We start from the raw sequence: 26,712 nt of genomic DNA, 5'->3' as shown, positions 1-26,712 counted from the left end.
ACTACCATTGATGTCAACTATCAATCTGTCCATTTCTCTCTGGACTGGATGCCTGTAGGTCAGGAATGACATGTTGTATAATGATACTGAAAGGGCTAATGTTCAATAAAAACCGAAAGAACTGCTGATGCTGTGAGTCGGAAACAGGAACAGAAGTTGCTGGAAAAGCTCAGCAGGTTTGGCAGCATCTGTGGAGAGAAATCAAAATTAACGTTTCAGAGTCACCCTTCCTCAGAACTCTTGATAGCTCAGAAAACTTCGGTTCATATGCAGAAGATAGAGTGGGGGTTGGGGATAAGGAGTAAATGATAGGTTGGGATAGAGCCCAAAGAGAGAGAAGAGTAGTTGGACAGACAAAGGAGTGGGTAACGATCTGGCTGGGAGGGTGACTTGCTGTGAATGGAGACTGTCAGTGACCAACAATAGGTAGTGTGTAATGGCAGACTACGTGATAAGAAGGCCTGGTGTGTGGGGTAGGGAGCTCAGACATAGGAGATGTCCCCTCCCCACCCTTATGTGCCTTCAGCAGGGACTGTTCCCTCCGGGACACCCTAGTCCACTCCTCCTTCACTCCCAACATCAGCCCCCAATCCCACCACCACCGTCCCTCACAGCCCCAGGGCACCTTCCCCTGCAACCGCCGAAAGTGTAACGTCTGCCCATTTATCTCCGCCCCTCTCACTATCCAAGGGCCCAACCACACCTTCCAGGTGAAGCAGCACTTTACCTGCACTCCCCACAATCTGGGCTGCTGCATTCGCTGCTCACAATGTGGTCTCCTCGACATTGGGGGAAACAAAACGTATGCTGGGTGACCGCTTCACAGAACATCTACGTTCTGCGGCAAAAAAGACGCTGAGCTGCCTGCCACTTTAACACACCGTCCTGTTCCCTGACCAACATCTCTGTCTCAGGCTTGCTGCAGGGCTCCAGTGAAGCTCAGCATAAGCTGGAAGGATAGCTCCTCATTTTCCATCTGGGAACCCTACAACTTTCTCAATATCGAGTTCAATAATTTTATGGCATGAACCCTTCTATGTCTGAAACCCCTAATCCGCACATTTTGTTATCATATAGTCTGCCATTACACACTACCTACTGTTAGTTACTAACAGTCTCCATTAACAGCTATTCATCCTCCCAACCAGATCATTATCCACTCTTTTGTCTGTCCAACTGCTCTTCTCTCTCTTTGGGCTCTATCCCAACCTATCGTTTACTCCTTACCCCCTTCTCCCACTCTATCTTCTGCATATAAGCCGACATTTTCCTAGCTGTCATCAGTTCTGAGGAAGGGTCACTGGACCCTAAACATTAACTCTTATTTTTCTTGCTGAGTTATTGTTCAAGTCAGATTAGCTCTACTGATGTCACACTCAGACTTTGGGTGGAAACCCAGAGTTCAAATTTAATTTTTGGATGGAGCAGCTAGCGTTTGAAGATATAAGTCATTATGCCAGACCACATAGACTCAAAGAGTCATTGCGAATATACAGCATGGAAACAGACTCTTCAGTCCAACTTGTCCATGCCCAACAGATACCTTAAATTAATCCAGTCCTATTTGCCAGCACTTGGCCCATATCCCTCTAAACCCTTCTAATTCATATACCCATCCAGATGCCTTTTAAATGCTGGAATTGTACCAGCCTCCACCACATCCTCTGGCAGCTCATTCCATACATGTACCACCCTCTGAGTGAAAAGGTTGCCCCTTAGTTCTCTTTAAAATCTTTCCCCTCTCACACTAACTATACCGTCTAGATCTGGACTTCCCCACCCCAGGAAAAAGACCTTGACTGCTCACTCTATCCATGCCCCTCATGATTTTATAAACCTCTATAAGGCCATCCCCCAGAGGATAAGGGGTAAACAATAGGTGGGTATAGAGCCCAAAGAGACAGAAAAACAGTTGGACAGTCAAAAGAGTGGATAGCGACTGTTAATGACTAACAATATGTAGTGTGTAATAGCAGACTGTATGATAACAAGGCCTGGTGTGTGGGTTAGGGACTCTATCTCTACCTGTTGTTTACTCCTTCCCCACTCCCTCCACCCTATCTTCCTGTATATACACCGACATTTTCCCAGCTACCATCAGTTCTGAGGAAGGGTCACCGGACCCGAAATGTTAACTCTGATTTCTCTCCACAGATGCTGCCGGACCTGCTGAGCTTTTCCAGCAACTTCTATTTTTGATTAGTTGCATAGTTTGATACCATGTAACAAACTTTCCTTTTGATCTACGAATTGGGCCTCTATTGCACATACTCTACAGCAATATATTCTCCATAACTAATTATCAGGTAGTTTGAAAGCAAAGGCAGAATGGTGTCAAATAATCTTTAAATGACTCTTACCAAGCTCCACACACTGGTGATTGGGGCAAATACCACAAGATGTCAGAGTGGCCATCTGGGAAGATCACAGAAATTCTACAGTGTGGAAACAGGCCCTTCAGCCCAACAACTCCACACCAACCCTCTGAAGATTAACCCAGTCAGACCCATTCTCTTACCCGATTACTCTACATTTACCTCTGACTGATGCACTTAACCTACACATCCCTGAACACTTTGGGAAATTCAACCTGGCCAATTCACCCTAACCTGCACATCTTTGGACTGTGGGATGAAACCCACGCAGACACGGGGAGAATGTGCAAACTCCACACAGACAGTCATCCGAGGCTGGAATCAAACCTGGGACCCTGGCGCTGTGAGGCAGCAGTGCGAACTATTGACCACCACGCTGCCCTAAGATGGTACTCATGCAGCCAGAAATCGAACAGCACTTCTTTCAGGTAGTGAGAAAATGTCAATTTCTGCACGTTGGCTCAGTGCAACTGTCTGTGTGGAGTTTGCACATTCTCCCCATGTCTGTGTGGGTTTCGTCCAGGTGCTCCGGTTTCCTCCCACAATCCAAAGATGTGCAGGTCAGGTGAATTAGTCATGATAAATTGCCTATAGTGTTAGGTACATTAATTAGGGGAATGGGTCTGGATGGGTTACTCTCCAGAGAGTCGGTGTGGACTTGTTGGGCTGAAGGGCCTGTTTCCACACTGTAGGTAATTTAAACTCAACACCATACAGACATATCCACATCAGGACTGGAGTCACACCATAAAAAGTGAATATACCTTTTGTCAATCAGAGATACAGTACATGCAGCTTTCATTATTGACATAAGTTCAGTGAAACAAAAAATGTGCTGCATAAATATGACAGGAGGTGATTCTGGTCTATTGCTCACATCCAACTAAGGGAAAAGAAAATTGATAAACTTTGCACCTGTCAAAAACGAATTAAGTGCAATATTTTAAAGGAGGAAAACGTAAATTTTTGATTAATTCAGTTCCCATCCAGTAAGGAAAGCTGCCACTTTAAGGATATTGATGCTTGTATTTACATCTAGTCTGTCTTTACTGGTACTTGTCTGCTTGCAGGTCCTGTGTTGGTAGCCTCTGCAGCCTTTCTTTGTCTTTGCTGTAATGATAACACTCCTACAATGAGAGGAGGGAAAACCTTTGCTGCATTCGAGGCTATCAATGAGCTCATTCTCTCCGGAGAGGGTGGGTTCATTAGCATCACCAGAAAGCTCAGCTGCTCCTGATCTGAGCAGGCAATGTGTTTAGATCTAAGCAATCCAGGCCTTTATCTCCAGTGGACATACACATGGTGAGTCTTTTCTCCCCATTTTCCTACATTCTCAGATTTAATTATTGGATTTTTCTTTTAATCCCACAGAAACAATTAAGGAGATCTGTGTGGCTGGGTAGGAGCGATGAATTAGTAGTGAGTCATTCTGCATAGTGCCCTGTAAATTTGACTCCTGCTGCAGTCATTATTTTTCTGCTTTTATTGAAATGTAGAGCCGTCTTGAAATTAAAGACAAAGGAAATAGTGTCAATCTGTTTGGTTTTGCTTTCCCTTCTGATGCCAGTATCCCTGTGACAGTAGTGTATCTGGGAAGCAGCTGTTGGTGGGGTTGGGCCTGTGCTGCTGACAGTCATGGTGAGATATGCAGATCCCACCACTGAAACAAATTCCTATTACATCTTTCAATGGCGTGTTCTCTTAAGTACTGTCTCTATTTGTAATTTTGAGGATTTACAGCATGTTTTTAAGTTTGTGATGTGGCAATCAGGCTAAAACTTCAGCAGGGCCTGGCTCGTGTGTTTTAAAAAATCATTTTGAGTGAAATGCCGATGATGATATTAATGCAGCTTTGAGCTCCCATTTAAAAATTGTAGCCCATCTCACAAATGGGGTTCATTATTAATTTACAGCTATGGAACTCTTTGAGCATCGAGTCATTTGTCATATACATATATATAAAAAAAATGGATGTGCTTCTTTTCGAATTCATTACCTCTATAGCAATGTCAGTGTGAAAATGCCTGGAGCTGCACATTATAAAGTGGCATCCGGAAAAGGCTGATAACTACAGCTCGGTTCTAATATACTTTGGTGCAGCTTTCCAAAAAATAAAATAACGAAATGAGGCAGGATCTTTATTGTTTTGAAAAGAAGCATACAAATGAGGATTTATTTAGCCACACTTCAGATATTAAATACATAAATATGTTACATTTCCTTAAATAGGGACGTTTTAATACGCTGTCTGGTTGTAAATGATATTTCTGAGCATACCGTGCCTCCTTTATGTTGTACTCAGGTCAGTACTGAACATTTTAATGTACTGAATACTCAGTACCTCATAATTAGCTATCATTGGTTGCATAGGTATTGTCAGGATGAAACTGCCTGTTAATGTGTCCCCCTTTGAGAATGCGATTTTTTAAAAGTTAAGAATGAGAAATGTGGATTCGAGCATGGCAGCAGATTAAATGAGTTCTTCCATAATGGATCTCTGCTTGGCTATTTCTGGGTGCCATGTGACCTTGAACTCTCTCCTTTTTATTGTACTGAAGTAATGCGTTTTAATTACTTTTAGCCACTGCCCCCATTTCCCCAGTATCCCTCAGTTTCATTGCATTTAAGATAAGGTCAGATTGTACTGCTCCTAAACCATGATTCATATAGACCTCTAGGCTGAGATTATGGTTCATATCATCTGTGCTAGGTTCATGGAAGATGGTTTATAATTGTAGATATGGAAATTAGAGCGATTTCATGATTGTTGGCGATGGGGGTCTCGGGAGATTCACAACCCACTGAAAATAGTGCCTGAAGTAGATCAGTATAGACATTACACAGCACTAAATCACTCAGTGAAAAAAAATGCAACCAAGAAGGATAATAAGTATACTGGACAGGAGCGACTACAGATCAGTGTGGGGATGTCTGTATGTGAATGTTCTGAATTGTAACTTACTTCAATCTTATTTTGGTTGAACTTGCCATTTCTGTTGAAAGGGAATGATTTATACACAGAATAGTGTTTAACCAGCCATTTATTTTTATTGAAAGCAAACTAGGAAGGTGTGAATGTTGATATCAAGCTATGTCATATAGTTCCGATGAAAATCTCCTCCACATCTCTTGTAGGCCTCTTGTGAAATGATAGGCCTCCTTATCATCCATTTATATGTCTGAAGCGAAGTTGATTCAAAGAAAATGGCTAAAGGTGAACAAATCAGGTACTCACTTTTTTGTTTGTTTCTTTCCTTCCTTTCTAACATCAGCAACTCTCTGGTTCCATGGCAACAACTTTATGTCCAGGACTGAGCTGCAAATATCCATGGCCTAAGTAATAAGGTGACTCTTGCACCTGCACCCAATCCTGTCTTTATACCAGTGAGGGTGATATTGTAGCTCAGTGGTAGTGTCTCAACCTTTGGACCATGAGAGTGGGATTGAATCCCACATGCCATGAAGGTGTCTTCAGAAATATGCACTACAAGCTCTCAGGTTATTGGATGGATTTGATAGCAAGTGTCTTTCCCATCTAGTTTGTCCATCAGTTGTAAACCCCAGTACCAGCCCTAGTTGAGGTTAATAATTTTGTTGCAGCGTAGAGGATTCCCCTTGTCTCTCTTGCTCAGTACTCGTGTGAAACATGTCTACTCAACCAGCGATGTGTGCACTCAGAAGAAAGAAATAGTAAATCTTGCAAGTAACATATATCACTCTGACTCATCTTGTATCCTTCAAAATGGGGGTCTAATGTGACCACTACATTCATTTTCAAATGTGAATAATTGTTTCCTCCTGTTCCTATTTCATTTCTGGGGAGGGCCACAATTTTAAAACTTATGATTGTCTCGCGATTGTAAATGTGCATTTAATGTGGTTTCTCCGTTCCTGCATTTATAATCCACCTTGACTGGTAGATTATACATTGTTCTACAATCTCTACACTGTACATAAACAGCTCAATTTGCCATTAATGCTATCAATTCAGTTTGTGCATATGACATATTGAAGCTTTAAGAGGCTGACTTCCATCAGACGATTTTTCTAGGGTCTTAAAATGGATGCATGTCAACTCATTTTTACTGCATTGTGAAGTTGCATTGATTTTTAGGCTAAAGTCAGCACAGGAATTATTACTGAGTGACACAATCTTCATTTCACATCTTTCAATGGTATTAGTTCTTTCAATTGTATTTGTTGCCATAAAGTGGTTAATGAACTTAACTCCTTTTTCCCATGATCTAGCATCCACTGCCTGAAATGTTGTTGGGAGTGGATTTAAAAGTAATTTTCAGCAGAAATTGGGCCATGTATCTGAAAAGCAGAAATCGACAGGGCTCTGGGGAAAGAGCAGAAGTGTGGGACTAATTGGAAAGCTCTCGGGTGAAAATGATTGAGTGGCCGCCTGCTTGGAGTGATTCTATCTGTGTTTCCTGTAAGAGACCTCATGTTTACCCCATGTGAAAGTCTGATTCAACAATGATGCAGCATTAAGCTATATAAGTTAGTGTCTCTTTCCTGTTCTATTCAGATTCATTTTAAATGAGATGTGCAGTTAAATACATTTGTGACCACAACTGAATATAGGTTAGGGAACATCTTGAGCAAGCTGAACAGAGCTCTGGTCATATCAAGTCTAGTTAGAACATAGAACATTACAGTGCAGAACAGGCCCTTCGGCCCTCGATGTTGCGCAGATCTGTGGAACCAACCTGAAGCCCATCTATCCTACACTATTCCATTTTCATCCATATGCCTACCTAATGACCATATAAATGCCCTTGAAGTTGGCAATTCTATTACTGTTCCAGTTGTGGTCACTTGGAAAATGCTGGTATAAGGTCTTGGAATTATGAGGAAAAACTTAGAATTGTTCAGTTTGTCAGATGATCTTACTGGTGGTGGATAAGGGAGCAGGTAAATCTGGAACGTTTTAAATTAAATTTGAGAATAAAGTGAAAGTGCCATGTGTTCAAAATAGTGATGGGATTTATATTGGAAAGTTCTTAAAACTGTTAAGACATGGGAGGTGGAAACATCCGGAATACACTTCCCTGGCCAAATAGTGCTACCACTTAAGAAACAGAGGGGACTATAAGAATTCTTTGCAAAGTTTGCAGGAGATGATCTGAGTGGTCTTTCTTACACTCAGACATTAAAACTCTGACAGGAGTTAAATGAGAGATAAAAGAATTGGAAGACCGACCGGGAAGTTCCGTGTTATATCTTCCATTCTTTATTTGGCAACTTCCATTGAGGTGTTGAAATGTTCACTGCATTTGCCCTCAGTCCCTTTTTAAACATAGATATTTTAATCAACTGTTCAGATATGTTACAGGTGGGACTTGAACCTGGGTCTTCTGATACAAAAATAGGGATGCTACAAAAGCCCTCTTTTTTAAAAATCATCACAGAATCCCTACGGTGCAGAACCAAGCCATACAGCCCATACCAACCCTCTGAAGAGGATTCCATCCTGTAACCTTGCATTTCCAATGGCTACTGAAAATGCGTTGCTGGAAAAGCGCAGCGGGTCAGGCAGCATCCAAGGAGCAGGAGAATCGACGTTTCGGGCATGATCCCTTCTTCAGGAATTTCCAATGGCTAATCCACTTAACCTGCACACTGCGAGCAACATAGCATAGCCAATCCACCTAATCTGCAGATCTTTGTACTGTGGGAGGAAACTCGGGCAGACACAAGGAGAATGTACAAACTCTGCAGAGTTGCCCGAGGGTTGAATTGAACCCAGGTCCCTGGCACTGTGAGGGAGCAGGGCTAATCATTGAACCACCATGCCACCCATGTATTCTTGGGAAGTGGAATTCATTGATATTTACTGCCCATGCCTTGTTACCCTTGAGAAAGTGCGAGTGGGCTATAACGGAATGATTTGCATGAACAGAGAGCATCGCTTAAGAATAACCCCAGCACCCTTACTAATGCAGGATATCTGAAAAGCTAAAGAAGCTTGTGTTTCAGAGTCTCTTTTGTGATAACAGAATGGCTGTGATGTACTTTGAGACAATGAAATATTTAGATTAGATTCCCTCCAGTATGTAAACAGGCCATTTGGCCCAACAAGTCCACACCAACCCAGCCCCATTCCCCTACATTTACCCCGACTAATGCATCTAACACTATGGACAATTTAGCATGGCCAAATTCACCTAATCTGCACATCTTTTGGGTTGTGGGTGGAAACTCACACAGACACAGGGAGAATGTGCAAACTCCACACACACAGTCGTCTGAGGCAGGAATAGAACCTTGTCTGTGAAGCAGCAGTGCTAACCACTGAGCCACCGTGCTGCACTTTTAGAGTCTGGCATAGTTGTAACATAGGAAATGCAGGAAGCAATTTGGTCACGGCAATCTCTCACAATGGGATAACAAATGGATAAACTACTTTCTAAAAATAAATCAAGGATAGACATTGTTCAGGGCAGTAGAGATAACTTCCCAATCAGGTTAAAGAGAGTGCCATGGAGCTTTTTTCTGATTCCCATCCAAGTGGGGGTGTGGAATTAGATGAGTTTGGACATTGATTTAATGTCCATCCAAAAGGCTGTTTTGGCTTGAACTTTGCAACACTCAGTCTTATGCCAGCTTTGATCTTTGTGGCCAAGTCCTGGAATGGGATTTGAATCTGCCATCTTCTGAATCAAAGGCATGCATGCTGCCAACTGACCTACTGCTTAAATAAGTAGCTGGAAGTGATTGGTAGCCCCTTTATGAGAACATATCTGGGCCAATACTATGTGATGGTTCAAAGTATGAAGCAAAAGATGATGGTGGTATATTGGCAAAGTTTGGATTTTCAGTCTCAAGGACATGTGAGAGTAAAACTCACTCAAGTTCCACTAATTCGTTATAATGAGGATATTTTTTAACCCCTCCAGCAACCGATTGTAGCTAAATAACCTGTTTGGCTTTCGAGTTTAAGGATTATCTCCAGATTTAGATTGTGACAACACTTCCTGTACATGTTTCCTGAATATAAAATAGGACTAAATGAGAAAGAAGTATAGTAATTCATCCACCCTATGATGATCCAATAGTTTTTCAGTAGAATCCAAACGGATGGATCAATTCACTTGTGGGTGATCCATTTAACTGTGTTAGATACGTCTGAGTATTGAGGAATCGGCCTGTCCAACTCTCTGTCATGGTAAATGAAAGGTTAGCCTTTATTCTTGATGGTTCCATCTTCATTCTCATTCATTCATTTAAAAGGAACAGAGTAATGCTCCGACCAGCAGACCGGACAGGAACAGCTTTATGGATGATGCCACAGTGGTAAAGTGCTTCAAGTTACAAGCATCTCCATGACTAATCTGACTGTGTGCAATGTTCGATGGCTTGTTTCTGACACACGGCTAGATGTGATGAGGAAGCTCAGCAGGGAATGAAACCTACATCTACATAACATTGCAAAGTGAATGGGGTGGCTGTAAGGATTTGTATGATAGTCCAATGAAGGTTAAATCTCTAAATCTCTCGTTCAGTATGCATCAGTGACATATTGCACCATATATCAGCCAGTGTTCTTGTTCCTGACTGGAAATGCAATGAACTCGACTGGAATGTGTGCATTTGTACTATTCCAAGTGGGGAAAAGTTGTCTGCTAACCCTTCCACAGACCAGTTGTGTACGGATTTATAATTGATCCTGGCAATATGGATGTTGGGGACGTACTGAGTGAAGCCACAATGAACAAACATGCGCATCATTTTGAGAGGAGATAATGCATGTACAGTGAATTGTTACAGCTTGTAGATTTGATTTTTGAAATTTTATATGAGCAACATATGCATTTTTTCATTATGCAGACCTGCTTGATGAATACATCGAAGTTGATGGCATGGGCGAACTTCTGCTCAGGGCAATGTGTGTTCAAGGGTTGTAATCTCTTCTTTTAAGCCTGGGTCTCTGGAGTTCACTTGGCCAGAGGGGGATTGACAGCAGAGTCAGAGAAAACAGAAAGCCCTGCCTGAAGTGACTGGGGGTGGGCTTACTGGGTAGACTTGCTGGCCTTCTCTTGCTCCGGGCTGGTTACTGCTGCCTGTTTCTCTTCCATATTGGTCTGGGAATACCCTTCTGGGAGATGGTGATGCTGGAACAGGACACTTGTGACAGATTTCAATATACTCCTCTGTCAAATCAATCAGTATTTTACCAACATCTGCTGGAAGAGAGGGTTTGCTTTTGAATAAAATCTTCTCATTTTTTTCCTGTTTAATTACCAGTTTATGTCCTTAATTGATTTTATTTTGTAGTCTTGGTGTTATGTCCCTGCAAGAGGTAGTGTACGTTACCAATTGAATCATTTTAATCTTAATGTCCATTGTTGAAATTGGACGGCAGTAAAATCTGTGAACTATGCAAATTCCAAATGGAAAGTAGGCTGGTGACTGTGGCATTTCAGGATTGCATCATCAAGCTAAATTAGATATATTGTATTGATCATAGGATCCCTAAAGTGTGGAAGCAGACCATTAAGTCCATCAAGTCCACATCAACCCTCCGAAGAGCATCCCACCCAGACCCATGCCACATTTTCCATGGCTAGTTTACCTAACGTGAACAATTTAGCATGGCCAATCCACCCTAACCTGTACACCTTTGGATTGTGGGAGGAAACCCACACAGACACAGGGAAAGTGTACAAACTCCACACAGACAGTCATCCGTGGCTGGAATTGTACTTGGTCCCTGGTGCTGTGAGGCAGCAGTGCTAACCACTGAGCCACCGTGCCACCCATTAGCATTTTAAAACTTGAATGGAGGTATCTTGTAGTGACGAGTAGTACACACCGTATACAGTGCCTGTTTGGGATAATTTGTGGACAGTTGCTGACTCGATGATTAAGTCCCCTTTACAGTTGTGGGAAGGCCTTTGATCTTGCTGTAGAAAATGAGATTAGTGTGTCCCACCTTATTACCGCTGCCCTAGGCACAAGCGTAGCCCCACTCATCTTGGGAAAACTAATATAATGTAAAGGAGCAGAGCTCAGGCCTGTCGGGAGTCTGTACCACTGTTTCCTGGTCCTTTGAATCTGGAAATGCAAAGATTAGCTTGTGATATACTACGGAAAGTTTGCTTAAGGACTGAACATTTCTGTGAATGATCTACTTTTCCAGTCAGATGTATTTTATGATCCTTATCTTTTGCAGGTGAGACTCGACCTTCTGCCCCAGAGTTAGAAATACTTGCACATCACCAGGAATGCCCGATAGTTCCCTTTGTACTTTAAAGGGTCTGGTGGCACAGTGATAATGTCCCTGCCTCTGGGTCAGAAAGTTCACATCCACGTCTCACCTGCCAAGAAGGTGTCTCATAGCATCAAGGGTGGCATGGTGGCTCAGTGGTTAGCACTGCTGCCTCACAGCGCCAGGGACGCATGTTCAATTCCAGCCTCAGGTGACTGTCTGTGTGGAGTTTGCACATTCTCCTCATGTCTGTGTGGGTTTCCTCCGAGTGCTCTGGTTTCCTCCCACAGTACAAAGATGTGCAGGATAGGTGAATTAGTCATGCTAAGTTGCCCATAGAGTTAGCTGCATTAGTCAGGGCGAATGGGTCTGGGTGGGTTGTTCTTCGGAGGACTGGTTGGGCCGAATGGCTTGTTTCCACACTGTAGGGAATCTAATCTAAAAGATATCTGAACAGGTTGATTTAAAAATATTTTAAGTAATCCACTATATACGTTAAAAGGTGAAAATGATGCTGTGTTCTTCTCCAACCATCTCTGATTGTAACAAAGTACTAACTTAAGCAGAATGACGAGTGATGGTTCAAAGAACTCAGTCCAGCGCCAAGCTATGATACAAAATATTCCCCAACCTGGAAGATGTAGCAGCAATAACATTTTCATATTACTTTTAACAATTATTAAAATATATCCTGGCTAAAATTAAATTCAATTTTTTCATTTGGCAGATGGAAATATTTCATTACTGTTCGCCTCATTCTCTCCCAATGTTGACTATACATTCCTCTCATCTTTTTCACTTTCATTTCTCTGTGTTAATTGTTTCATGAAATGGATGCAGAAAAGAAAAATGTGTTCAGGCATGAAATAATAAATATATTTGTACCACTTTAGAAGAATTGTTGATAAAATGTTTGATCACACACATGGATGAACTCCTGTTAATAACCGTGAAAATCTCTTGATCTCATAATGCAGTTACAAACTTCAGTTGCGGAGAAAGCAGATGAGCTAAGTTGCAGTAAGAATATCTTTTCCAACGTTAGGAAAAAGGAGCAGATCTAGACCATTCAGCCCTTCAGGCCTGCTTCCCCATTCAATATGATCATGGCTGATCGTGCAACTCAGTTTCCTATAGCCACTTTCTCTGCATATCCTTTGATCCCTTTAGCCCTAATGGCTTTATCTAACACCTTCTGGAAAACATTCAATGTTTTGGCCTCAACTACTTTCTGTGGCAGAGAAACCCATAGACTTGCCGCTCTCATAGAGTCTTAGTGATGTACAGCACAGGAACACCCTTCAGACCAACTCATCCATGCCGACCAGATATCCCAACCCAATCTAGTCCCACTTGTCAGCACCCGGCCCATATCCCTCTAAACCCTTCCTATTCATATACACATCCAAATGCCTTTTAAATGTTGTAATTGTACCAGCCTCCATCACTTCCAGGTGTGGCAATGTACTATTCAAGACCAGAGACGGTTACAGGGAGTGGTGAACTCGACCCAGATAATCACTAAGGCCAATCTCCCATCTATAGAAACCATCTACCAGGCCCACTGTCAAGGAAAGGCAACCAGCATTCTCAAAGATACATCCCACCCTGACAATGTTTTTCTACAACCCCTACCATCGGGGAGAAGGTACAGAAGCCTGAGCACACTCATGTTTTGAAACATTCTATCCTACAGTTGTTAGAACACTGAATGGACTCACAAACTCTTAACATTCGCCTGTACCTGTGTTTTTGTTTTTGCCACTGTTTACCTATTATTTACTTATCTATGCAACTTAACTCTGTGATCTGTCTGTATTGCTCACAAGGCAAAGTTTTTCACTGTGCCTCGGTACATGTGACAATAAATTCAATTCAATTCCTGTGGCAGCTCATTCCATACACGTACCACCCTCTGTGTGAAAAGGTTGCCTCTTAGGTCTCTTTCATATCTTTCCCCTCTCACCCTAAACATATGCCCTGTAGTTCTGAACTCCCTCACCGCAGGGAAGAGACTTGGTCTATTTATCCTATCCATGCCCGTTATGATTTTGTAAACCTGTATAAGGTCTTTAACCTTTATAAACCTCTCTCGGTGAAGAGTTTTCTCCTCATCTAAATCTTCAATGGTGCCCCATATCCTTAGAAGGTGACCCTTAGTACTGCTCTTCCCAGTCATTGGGAACATTCTTTCTTTATTACCCTTTATTACCTAATCCTGTTAGAATTTTATACATTTCTATGAAATTCCAGCCCCCCCCAACTGTCCTAAACTCCAGTGAATGTTGTCCTAACCAATCCAGTCTGTCTTCAATCATCAGTTCTGCCATCCTAGGAATCAGTCTCAATGTATATTGTTAATATCTGAGGTTCAAGCAATAATGTCTGAGGTACTCCACTAGTCATTCAGAAGAAGACCCCTTTCTCCCTGTGTCTCCTGTCTGCCAACCAGTTCTTTGTCCATGAGATGGAAATGTGTTGCTGGAAAAGCGCAGCAGGTCAGGCAGCATCTAGGGAACAGGAGAATCGATGTTTCGGGCATTAGCCCTTCTTCAGGAATGAGGAAAGTTGGTCCAGCAGGCTAAGATAAAAGATAGGGAGGAGGGACTTGGGGGAGGGGCGTCGGAAATGTGATAGGTGGAAAGAGGTCAAGGTGAGGGTGATAGGTCAGACTGGGGTAGGGGCGGAGAGGTCGGGAAGAAGATTGCAGGTTAGGAAGGCGGTGCTGAATTTGATGGATTTGACTGAGACAGGCTGGGGGGAGGGGAAATGAGGAAACTGGTGAAATCCGAGTTCTTTGTCCATGTCAATACACTGCCCCCATCCTTTAATTTTTCATACTAAATATTATTTCATATTCAGAGAGAGATTTTGGCCTTGGGATTCAAACAAAATAATTCAGCCTTTGGGGGACAGTCCACACTAAGTGCAACTTGAGAGATCGGGATCTCAAAAGCTCTGTCCCTTTTATTCGTTTTATCTTCTTTACCAAAGTCAGTGTCAGGTGACTGCGTGTGTGGAGTTTGCACATTCTCCCCATGTCTGTGTGGGTTTCCTCCAGGTGCTCTGGTTTTCTCCTACAATCCAAAGGTGTGCAGGTTAGGGTGAATTGGCCGTGCTACATCACCCATAGTGTTCAGGGATGTGTAGGCTAGGTGCAATAGTCAGGGGAAATGCAGAGTAATATTGTAAGAGGAATGGGTGTGGGTGGGATACTCTTTGGAGAGTCAGTGTGGACTTGTTGGGCCAAATGGCCTTTTTCTACACTGTAGGGATTTGATAATTCTACGAGACTGTAATCTCTGGAGCCTATGATCCCCATTTCCATTGACTATTTTCATCCGCATTAGACTACCTTATGAGGAAGGGACACTGTACCCAGAGCGTTAACTCTGATTTCTCTCCACAGATGCTGCCAGATCTGCTGAGCCTTTCTAGTTCAGTTTGAGACTAGTTTCTGTGTTCACAGTGGGATTATGTATACTATTTTTGCTCAAAGTCAGTACTTAGAATTATTTTAATCAGAAATATGGCAACATGTTCATTAGTAAATTCAAACAAAAGAATTCAGCCATTGCCTGGCAGTCCACCCCAAGTGCAACTTGAAAGATCAGGGGGCCTTAAAAGCTCTGTCCCTTTCATTAATTTCATCTTCTTTGCAGCTAAAGTGCTATCTAATGAAGATGGAGTTAATTTTATATTCTGCTAAGCATTGGGAAAATTCCAGAGACATTGGGAATAATTTTGATGAAATCTATTCTTTGTATTGTCTTGGCAATTGTCTTTTGATGCTGTACAATATTGATGCATTTTGTTTTTAAACTCATTCTTATGATGTGGGTGTTGTTAGCATTATGTGTTGTCTTCAGTATGTATTTATCCAATGTGGCAATGCTCATGTCATCTTTCAATACAATTAGCTGAAATTTGGAGAACGTGATTTTGAAGAATCCAATTGAGGTTTATTACAGCCAGCTATTATAAACAAACATTTTAACAGGCACATTTGGAATTCTGCGTTCAGTTCTAGTCTCCCTCTCATAGGAAGGATGTTGCGAAACTTGAAAGAATTCAGAAAAGATTTAAAAGTATGTTGCCCAAGGTTGGAGGGTTTGAGCTGTAGGGAGAGGCTGAGTAGGCTGTGGCTGTTTTCCCTGGACTGTTAGAGGCTGAGGGGTGCCTCATTGAGGTTTATAAAATCATGAGTGGCATGGATAGGATGAATAGCCAAGGTCTTTTCCTCAGGGTGGGGGAGTCCAAAACTAGAGGGCATAGGTTTAAGGTGAGAGGGTAAAGATTTAAAAGGGACCTAAGTGGCAACCTTTACACGTAGAGGATGGTGCATGTGTGGAATGAATTGCTCGAGGAAGTGGTGAAGGCTGGTACAATTACAGCATTTAAAAAGCATCTGGATGGGTAGATAAGGAGGGCACTGTGGCTCAGTGGTTAGCACTGCTGCCTCACAGCACCAGGGACCTGGGTTCAGTTCCTGCCTTGAGTGGCTGTCTGTGTGGAGTTTGCATATTCTCCCTGTGTTTGTGAGGGTTTCCTTCCACAGTCCGAAGATGTGCAGGCCAGGTGAATTGGCCATGCTAAATTGCCCATAGTGTTAGGTGCATTAGTCAGGGGGAAAGATAAGGTAGAGAAATGGGTCTGGATCGGTTACTCTTCGGAGGGTCAGTGTGGACTTGTTGGGCCAAATGGCCTGTTTCCATACTATAGGGAATAGGGGGAGGGGAGTCCAGAACTAGAGGTTTAGGGTGAGAGGGGAAAGATATAAAAGAGACCTAAGGGGCAACTTTTTCATGCAGAGGGTTGTATGTGTATGGAATGAACTGCCAGAGGAAGTGGTAGAGGCTAGTACAATTACAACATTTAAAAGGCATTTGGATGGGTATATGAATAGGAAGGGTTTGGAGGGATATGGGCCGGGTGCTGGCAGATGGGACTAGATTGGGTTGGGATATCTGGTCTGCATGGTCTAGTTGGACCGAAGGGTCTGTTTCTATGCTGTACGCCTCTATGACTCTATGTGTTTGGTGGTGGCGTTCTGCTGGAGTTGTATGAAATGGCGAAGAATGATCCTTTGAACGCGGAGGCTGGTGGGACAAAAAGTGAGGACAAGGGGGACTCGAACATGCTGTTGTGAGTGATGGGAAGGGGCACGGGCGGAATCATGGGGAAATAGGTCAGATACGGTTGAGGGCCCTGTCAGCCACAAGGTGGTGGGAAACCATGGCTATGGAAGAAGCCATTCATGTCAGCAGTGCTGCTTTGGATTGTCTCATCATCCAATCAGATCTGGCAAGACCCCTCAAACAAAGCTATCGCATAAATACTGCTCCCTCCACACTTCACGTCGTCTCTGATGAAGAGTCACTGAGACTCGAAAAGTTAGCCTGCTCTCTCTCCATGGATGATGCCTGACCTGCTGTGATTTCCAGCATTGGTTGTTTTCGAATAACCTGGAACATTCTGAACAAGCTGAAATTTATCGAAGGTGGAGGAAAATATTGAAATAGTCACCCGGGCAAGCCAAAAGAGTGGACAGTTATTTTAGCAATTGGTGACAAAATGGAAAACTGTCATGGAGATAGAAACTGGCATGAATGCTTAAAAAAAAAGCAGGCAACAGGAAACAGCATATAATTTGTTTTGTTGACGTCAAATATTAAGAGCTTCGGTTCTATGAATGCATGAGGTGAAATAGGCTTTACATATTGCTGGTAGTTTCATCGGCAGAAGAAATAAGCAAAGATTATCTTGCTGAATAAATATGTTGGAAAGGGAATGCACACATTAATAATGTAATTGATTCACCCTCCCCCTTCTTGTGCTGGGAATGTACTTCTGGAAATTAAAAATATCCAGTTCCAGCCATTTGGTTGGCATCATTTTTAATGAATTTAAATAGGATTGATAATGAACCTGTTTAACCACTGCAGTATCACAGTTAGGGCACATCATTTAATTACAGTGGCAATTATAAATCTCATGCAAAAGTGGTATAGGAGATGGGAGATAACACTCTTTGGCCCGACCACCTTCCACTAATCCATCCGGTTTCTATCATGTTACAGTTCAAACAGATTTTAGCGTTGTAAATTTTACGCAATTGTTGCGAGCTTATATATAGCCAATAAACGTCAGAAAATAACAGAATTGTATAATTATAAAAGAATACAAAACGTGGGAGATATACATAAAATAAACCGCGTGGATGGAAGAGAAGGAAAAATGTATCTTTTGAAGTGTCCGATGTTGTCACAATATTGGAAAAAAAGCAAATCTTTTCAGTGCAAAGGTGATCAGATTGTAGGTGTCAAAGTATTCACTTTTTAATTATTGCTCAACCTTCCCTAGATTTCCAGTAACTGCTTTTTCTGGTGCTTTGGTTAGTGGATATATGTTGTTTATTTATTCAGTCCTAGGATGTAGGTATTCCTGGCATCTATTGCTCATCCCTAATTGCCCTTGAGTAAGCGGTGATGAGCTGCCACCTTGAATTCTAATTTAAATCCTGAATGATCCGTGCCAGAGATTTATATCACATTGAACTTACATGTCATGCACATTCCCCAATGAATCATCTTCTAATTAATCCAGTGAAACATGTAGATAACAGGTGACGGATAAATCCATCTATCATGTTCATGTGCCTTTTTGAGATTCAACATTGTAAAGTAGATTTGGCGATCTGTCCAAGACAAGGATTTTAAAATCTCTGAACAGTGTGATCAGACCTAAATCATCTTGCCTCCTCCCTCTGTAATGGTTTAGATTTTCAAACCTCCATCCATGTCAGAATGGAGGCAAGTTGACGTCAAAATGGAAGATGTGGAAGTCCCACCTGTGTTTTGGGGGTTCTGGGTATTTTTGTTGGCATCGAATGTTGGTGGGACATGAACAGTACAATGACCATTCCAGAAAGGCACGGTAACCTCACTGTAACACTCTAGAATTTGAAAGTACATCATTGTTTCCATAATCACAGACACATTTAACTAAGAACATTCTGGTCTTTTGATTGTTGTTTAGATTTAAGTTTAAATTGATTAGATAGTATCCTTTAAAGAGAAGGGAATGCTTAGATGGTACAGCTCTTGTTTAAAGATTAACTTGTGATACCCAAAAAAACAACATTCTACAATGACTATGGCATTGATATACTCTCTGCCCCACCACCATCAAGGAGAGTCTTTGTGTATTCTGGAATATATCAGAAAGATGTTTCAGGACCCCATAGTGCTATGGATATTTTTAACTTTTGATTCCAAAAGGTGTGATTTAAAAGAGGGCTGTCACAGAATGTATATATTTTTTAAAAAAGTTACAGATGTATTTTCAGTTCTGTCTGGTAAAGTCCTTTGTGTCATACATGGCATGCCACCATCACAGAGTCAGGAAACCTCAGACAGAGAAAGAAGAGATGATGAGAGAGCTGACCATCTCCCCCAGCCCCCAGGTCACTACAGACAGCCATCTCTTGTAGACATCTTTTATATTTTGCCCTTCCAGGAATACACAAAAGCAGAGGTTTAAAAACAACTGAGAATCCTGGTTTATGAGTGCAAGTGGAAGAAGGTGTGCTAGTGAACTGAGGCATCTATGGATTTTAGTTGGTCTTTAAGCGCTAGTGTGTTGTGAAGATCACAGTTGAAGAACCACTCACCAATCTTCCCAGTATTGCAGGTAAAAGGAATCTCTCTTTCACTCTGAGTCCTCAAGCCACCATAAAAAAGGAACCAGAAGTGTTACGATTAACTGGAAAACCAAGAATATTGAATTTCAAATATACACAGTTCAGAAAACATCCAGAGAGGCTTTAATCTTAGTTTGGACTCACTTCGTATTTCCAATGTTGCTATTTCTTTCTTTTTGTATTTAGTGACTAATAAATTCACTGTTTTGTTAACTTGAAAGCCTAGTTAAATTGACTTCTTTCAAACATGAATTCATTTGGTCTGATGAAAGATATCGACAAGAGAAGGGATGCTTTGCAAGTTAACCTTGTTGCAACCAACCGAGAGGTGGGTGATTAGAAGGGGAGCCAGTTCATCCCTCCTCACCCTGGCATTTAATGTGAGGAATCCCATCCGGGAACTGTAATAAATTGGGGAACCCCGCTCAGGGTCTGATGTAACAAATGGTTCAGTTAGAAGCAATGGATGCCAGTTGATTTACATTTGAGATGCTCTGGTCTGTGAAGTCAAGCTAGATATTACACATGTATGTGGTGGATTTCCAGGTTAGTCAACCATGGATTGACTCAACCCAATTTCAATTCTAGCTTCATAGCTTCTAATAGATAATCCCAAAAGTGCACAGGATGATACCCATAACTGATGTCACCAGAATGGCTTCTCATGCAGTGAGCTTGAGTTCAGAGCTTTCCATATTGATAAAGTGGATTTTGCTTTTCCATGAAAATTACAATATTTTTGCACTTTCTGTGAGACTACTGTGCTGTAAGAGTGCATGGACCCTTTAGACTTTCTTTGTTACACATTGTTGCTACTTTGCGTGAAGCCAGATGACATTTCTATTGCTGAAGGAAATGATCTACTTGACCATTTCCTTGCAGGTGAATTGAGGATAAATTTGATGGGCTGATTTACAACGATATATCGCGTGAGAACATTGTTGCCAAGTAATTGATATCTTGTTGTCAACCTAATGTGCAAGAACTAGGCCCTCTGGGCAAAGACTTCTGATGCACAGCAAATGTAAACAATTTGAAGAGTAAAATCTGTGTTCCACATTACAGAAACTAGCAAAAGTGAATGTATTATTTCTCATTATTGTTGTTATGAAGGATTGAACGTCCTTTCTGACGAATGAAGCTTGCCGTAGGGCCATGAAGCAAAGGTTTGTTTTCATGGCAAGTATATCATATTGAATTCAAATAGATCAATGTATATTAATGCAAAAATTGTCCATCTGACACAATCAACGGTGAAACATTCTAAAATCAGTTTTCTTTTCAGATGAGCATTTTGGGTTTGAATGGGGAGGAGGCGATGGCCTAGTGGTATTATCACTGGACTGTTAATCCAGAGACCCAGATATTGTTTGAAGACCCCAGGTTTGAATCCTGCCACAGCAGATGGGGGAATTTGAATTCAATGAAAAAAAAAAGTCTGAAATGAAGAGTCTCATGATGACTATGTGTCGATTGTTGGAAAAATCTATCTGGTTCACTAATGTCCTTTAGGGAAGGAGACTGCCATCCTTACCTGGTCTGGCCTACATGTGACTCCAGACCCTCAGCAATGTGGTTGACTCTGAACTGCCGTCTGAACAATTAGGGCAATTAATGCTGACTAGCCAGCGAATTTTAAACAAAAAGGAGACAGATCACGGAATAATGAATCAACCTCTTTAAAGAGACTGCACATGACTCCATATAAAGTTCACTTTCAGTTAACAATAAGGGTCGGTGTGAAGGACTACAGTCTTCAGTGAGGCACATAGGTTTCATGGTTGTAGGCCACATCAAGTAACCATCCCCATCTTTCCAGCCCCACTCTGTGCCCTCAAGCTAATCTATTCCCTGATATCCTAATGGTTTGTTGAAATTCCTTCCACAGCTTTGCAGGTTGCAACAAAGTTGCTTCATCAAGACCAAGCTTTGCACAAACCCAATTCTAAATTGAGATCAGAGATGGGATCTTTGGCTGAGTGGCTTTTTCTTTAATGCATGTGGCAGTCTGTCCTTAATTACATCGTGAGTGCAAATCTTTGAAGCCAATGCAATAGCCACCTTATTGGTTGAGTTTAAGTTGATTAGTCCCTCATTTAGTCTGTAGAAGGGACACTCCTGAGGAATGTGAAGTATTGTTTGTGTCTCTTCACAGAGGCGTAAAGGGTTGCGCTGATGTCCCAATGTGTTGTTTGTTTGCAGAGGAGCACCGGTTAGTTCATAACGTGTTTAATAAGGACCAATCCCACTGTAGGAGCTCAAAACCTGCCATTTGACATAGCTGTTTTTGTCAGAAGGAACTTGTTAGTGACTTTGCAGATGTTTGGGCAGTAATGTTTATAATGTTGAGTGGGGGATTTTGGTTTTAAGGTACTCTTGGTTGCATTCAGTGCAGTATCAACAAGATATATGTGTGTGTGTGATGATCTTTTCTGGAGCTGTGCACAGTACTCTGCTGCAGAGTAAGGTAGAGCAAGTGTGAAGTTCAAGTTGTGTTCTGGTAGCAGCATGCCAAATAGATTTAGCAGACGTGGTTAATAGATTGTTTCTGGTTTTGATCTCTACTGCTTTCTTCAGATGTTCCCATTCTGAAAGTAACCATAAAATGTTGGTCTGTCTCACTCAGAGAGAGTTAAAACAAAAACGGTCAGAGTGTTCCACTGCAGTGGATGTGCTGATTGCTGCAATACACACTTCCTTCAACAAGAGAATATTTAACAGTTCTTTATTTATGACCAAAGAAAATACATAAAGTTATTGAAAAGCAATATGACAACAGTTACCATTCTCGTTCCCTGGTAATGTTGGGAGAATAGTTTCTGCAGAACAATATGTGGTTCTAAAATTTTAAAATTTCCATTCCGCATCAAAACAGTAAATCCTCACAGGATAAAAAGAAAACGAAAGAACTGCAGGTACTGGAAATCAGAAACAAAAACAGAAATTGCTGGAAAAGCTCAGCATTTGTGGAGGGAAATCGAGAGTTAACATTTCAGGTCAAGTAACCTTTCCTCAAATCTGATGGTAACCAGGCACTGTTGGTTTTTATGCAGAAGATATAGTGGATGTAGGGATAGAACTCAAGAGAGGGAAGAACAGTTGGACAGACGAAGGAGTAGATAACGATCACCCCAGGAGGATGAGAGCTGTTAATGGGGACTGTCAGTGGCTAATAATAGGTAGTGTGTAATACAGACCATGTGATAACAAGGCCTGGAGTGTGGGGGTTCGGGTAAGGATGTGGGAGAAGCTCAAGCCCTAAAGGTATTGACCTCAATATTGAGTCCAAAAGGCTGCAGGGTCCTCAAGCAGAAAATGAGATGTTTTTCTTCCAGCTTGCACTGAGCTTCACTAAAGGATTGCAGCAAGCTTGAGACCAGGATGGTATCCAGGGAACAGGGTGAGGTCTTGAAGTGGCAGGCAGCTGGAAGCTCAGCGTCTTTTTTGCAGACAAGACATAGGTGTCCTGCAAAGTGGTCACCCAGTCTATACTTCATTTTCCCCAATGTAGAGAAGACCACATTGTGAGCAGCAAATGCAGTTGACTAGATTGAGTGAAGTGCAGGGAAAGCATTGCTTCACCCAGACTGTATATGATACCTGCTTTAACTGTCATCATATTTTAAAATACCTGCTTTACTGATGGAAGACCAGAACTTGACCATTAACTCTGCTTCTCTCTCTGCACATGTGTGCAGAACCCATGAGTATTTCCAGCATTTTCTGTTTTTATTTCATATTTCCAGTCCTAGCAGTGTTTTTCTAGTGAATATATTGAAGGCTAGTGTATAAAGGATAATTGCATAATAGTGAGACCTTACAGGAATTCAAGTTTGGTGATATTGTATCCCCACAGATATGAAATCTGAAGACATAATGTGACATGGGTGCCCCTTTTTACAAGGTTATTTTGTCCTTGTTTTTTTCAAGAGAGGTTGTAAAGGCAGAGGTGCAGATGTGTCTAGAAATGACTACTTCAGCAATGGCAGGGGAGTGGCCAGTTCTTCCAGTTCAGGTTTTTTTGCTAGTTTGGTTTGTTTTAGCAAGCAATCAGAATAGCTGGTAGCAGCGAAGCTGTTACTGTGAAAAAGGTTAGATGCTTATGCAGACGATTCTTGTCTAACTTTCCTGGCTGTAAGAACCTATGTTTGAATTTATCATTTGCCAAGGGGTGTGTTTATGGGATGTTGTGGGGATTGGAACAGCTCCTTCCTTAAGTTGCAGTATCGAGTTGGTTGGGTTTTCAAATTGATAAGTTATTCTAGATTTTGTTTTCTTTTGTTTGTGTCTCAACCGTAGTGTTAAAATAAATTTTGCTTTGTTTAAAGCTGAGTGGTTTGACCAGCTGCTTCCCTCCTGGAATATCCACTTCACATTTACCTTTAAAATAAGGAAACGTTTCAGTCTGGACTACCTTCTTAAAATATATTGACAGGGTCTGGCCTTGTCCATAACACTCAGAACAGATTAGTAACAGCCAGTACACTGGAAACTATTTTAGCAAGATATCACTGGCAGGAAGAAAGAACTTATAACTTGCACAGTATATCCTAAGGGTGTCCTTGTGTTCACCAAAATTAAGCCTTGCTTGCGAAGGTGTAATAAATTAGTCAGAGATTTGAGTGGGCATGTGGTGAAAAGGGTTAATGCATAATGTGAATAAGATAGTCTGCCATTATTGGGAAGTAATGTAAGGTCAATTGACCATTAGGACATCTGTTAGAGGTGAAATCTTGAAATACAGTAAATATTTGCTCTGTTTAAATAAGGCAGCATGTTTGCTAACATCAAAACACTCCTGCAATTTTACCAACATCACTCCCAGACCCAGCCAGAGTCTATTAGCAGACAGAGCAGTATGTCGGCCCGGAAGTAAATGTATTTAAAAGGGAGTGATCCCGTCCAGCTAATATCTTTTGACTTCTTCAAGGTCAATGCAGATAGAATCCCATGAGATACTGGGTGCATGACTGTTGTTAGCTAACAAGCTAGACTCGGAGATGCACACTGTTGGAGGAATTCATTTAAAAATCTATCTTTACAGTTTCTTTGAACTTTCAGTCTGATTTGTAGAATTTCTGTGATCAGTAAAATCTGACACTGAAGTGAAGGCACCTGTGTGTACTCCCAAATTGATGGTAAGCTAGCCAACTTGTACAGTAAGACCAAAAAACTCTATTCCAAGAGTTATTTATGTCTCCAAACTGTAACCCATTCTGAAGTTCATGTAGGTCAGTGTTTTGGATTGGTTCTCCCAGAGCTACAAATAGTTTGGACTGATAATTAGCATCTGTAAGGTCAATGTTATGGGTGAGGATACAAAGTCTCTGCCCACCATTACCATTGGTACCCTACCTTTGATGAATAGGTGCGCTGATACAGCTTCATGTGCCTTTCATCGACAGTTACCAACACCTCATCCCTTGATGCTGTGTACAAAGCTGCAGCTTTCATGTTAAAAATTAAAAATCAAGTATGGATCAACCACAAACTTCATTGATGATGCAAGGCTCTGTGTTGTATTCTCAGGACCTTCTCTTCCAGCACACATAACATATGCAAGCTAAGAAACACGACTGAATAGCTTCCAGCTCTGCTCTCTCAGATGGCTACTGGGTATCTTCTGGCAAGATAATGCTGAATGTGGAAGTACATTAGCATACAGTATCTCAACATCTTTGTTGGCTAGGTCTTGTGAGTTGAATGTCAGATTGCTGCATTCCCCAAAGATGTCCTTTTACAGTGAGCTTACTGTTGACAGGTCACCCAGATTTGTGATACAAGGATATCATAGAATCTCTACACTGTGGAAGCAGACCATTTAGCCCATCAACCCTCTGAACAGCATCCCAACTCCTATCCCATCCCTGTAATCCTGCGTTTCCCATGGCTAACCCACCTGGCCTGCACATCCCTGGACACTATGGGGCCCCACGGACCCCACTGTCACTATCCCCACCCCGCAGAACCCCAAGGGGAACACTACCCCTGCTCATGACTCCATCCCCATTGCCCACACCATCACACCCACTCCAGTTACAGGTTCTGCCCCCACTCCCAGCTCTACACCCACCAGATCCCAGCTCACAGCCCTGCCGAGTTTTCACCATCCCCCCAGACCTCCCCCTCATTGAGGACGAACGATCAGTCCTCAGCAAAGGACTCACCTTCATCCCCCTCCGTCCACGCATCAATAAATTTAATACACGCCGTGACGTCGAACAATTCTTCCGTCACCTCCGCCTCCGAGCTTACTTTCACAATCAGGACTCCCGCCCACCTTCCGAGGACCCCTTCGCCCACCTCCAACACACTGCATCCACCTGGACACCCCGCACTGGCCTATTACCTGCCCTTGACCTCTTCATTTTCAACTGCTGCCAGGACATTAACCGCCTCAACCTGTCTACCTCCCTCCCCCACTCCAACCTTCACCCTCACAACGCACAGCCCTCCAATCCCTCTGCTCCAATCCCAACCTCACCATCAAGCCAGCGGATAAAGGGGGTGCAGTGGTAGTGTGGCGCACTGACCTCTACATCGCTGAAGCCAAACGTCAACTCGAGGACACCTCTTCCTACTGCTCCCTCGACCATGACCCCACTCCCCATCACCAAACCATCATCTCCCAGACCATACAGAACCTCATCACCTCAGGAGATCTCCCACCCACAGCTTCCAACCTCATAGTCCGGGAACCCCGCACTGCCCGGTTCTACCTCCTTCCCAAGATCGACAAGCCTGACCACCCTGGCCGACCCATTGTCTCAGCGTGCTCCTGCCCCACTGAACTCATCTCTACCTACCTCGACACTGTCCTATCCCCCCTAGTCCAGGAACTCCCCACATATGTTCGAGACACCACTCACGCCCTCCACCCCGTCCAAGACTTCCGTTTCCCTGGCCCCCAATGCCTCATCTTCACCATGGATATCCAATCCCTCTACACCTCCATCCGCCATGACCAGGGCCTCCAAGCCCTCCATTTTTTCCTCTCTAGACGTCCCCAACAGTACCCTTCCACCGACACTCTCATTCATTTGACCGAACTGGTCCTCACCCTTAACAATTTCTCCTTTGAATCCTCCCACTTCCTCCAGACCAAAGGGGTAGCCATGGGCACACGTATGGGCCCCAGCTATGCCTGTCTCTTTGTTGGCTACGTAGAGCAGTTGATCTTCCGTAATTACACCGGCACCACTCCCCACCTCTTCCTCCGCTACATTGATGACTGCATTGGCACCACCTCATGCTCCCGCGAGAAGGTTGAGCAATTCATCAACTTCACCAACACATTCCACCCTGACCTTAAATTTACCTGGACCATCTCTGACACCTCCCTCCCCTTCCTGGACCTTTCCATCTCCATTAATGATGACCAACTTGACACTGACATTTTTTACAAACCCACCGACTCC

The 26,712-nt window shown here is 42.5% G+C and overlaps 1 protein-coding gene across 4 annotated transcripts in view; it reads left to right on the top strand.

Moving 5' to 3' along the window:
- Window positions 1–3,611: 3,611 nt before the first annotated feature.
- jakmip2 (janus kinase and microtubule interacting protein 2) overlaps window positions 3,612–26,712 on the top strand; it is a 277,735-nt gene continuing 254,634 nt past the window's right edge. For 3 of the 4 annotated variants that reach the window (XM_043704011.2, XM_087995065.1, XM_043704012.2), the window contains exon 1: window positions 3,620–3,677. The gene's annotated coding sequence lies outside the window, so the exon portion shown is untranslated. Of the gene's footprint in view, window positions 3,678–26,712 lie in introns of all 4 variants that reach the window. The other variant, XM_087995064.1, reaches the window with a different exon arrangement.

The sequence above is a fragment of the Chiloscyllium plagiosum genome, unplaced genomic scaffold (genome assembly GCF_037043375.1).
Source record: "Chiloscyllium plagiosum isolate Xiang-an unplaced genomic scaffold, Cpla_swu_hap1 HiC_scaffold_16, whole genome shotgun sequence".
In the NCBI taxonomy this organism is placed as follows: domain Eukaryota; kingdom Metazoa; phylum Chordata; class Chondrichthyes; order Orectolobiformes; family Hemiscylliidae; genus Chiloscyllium; species Chiloscyllium plagiosum.
This window is presented reverse-complemented; position numbering and strand designations above follow the sequence as displayed.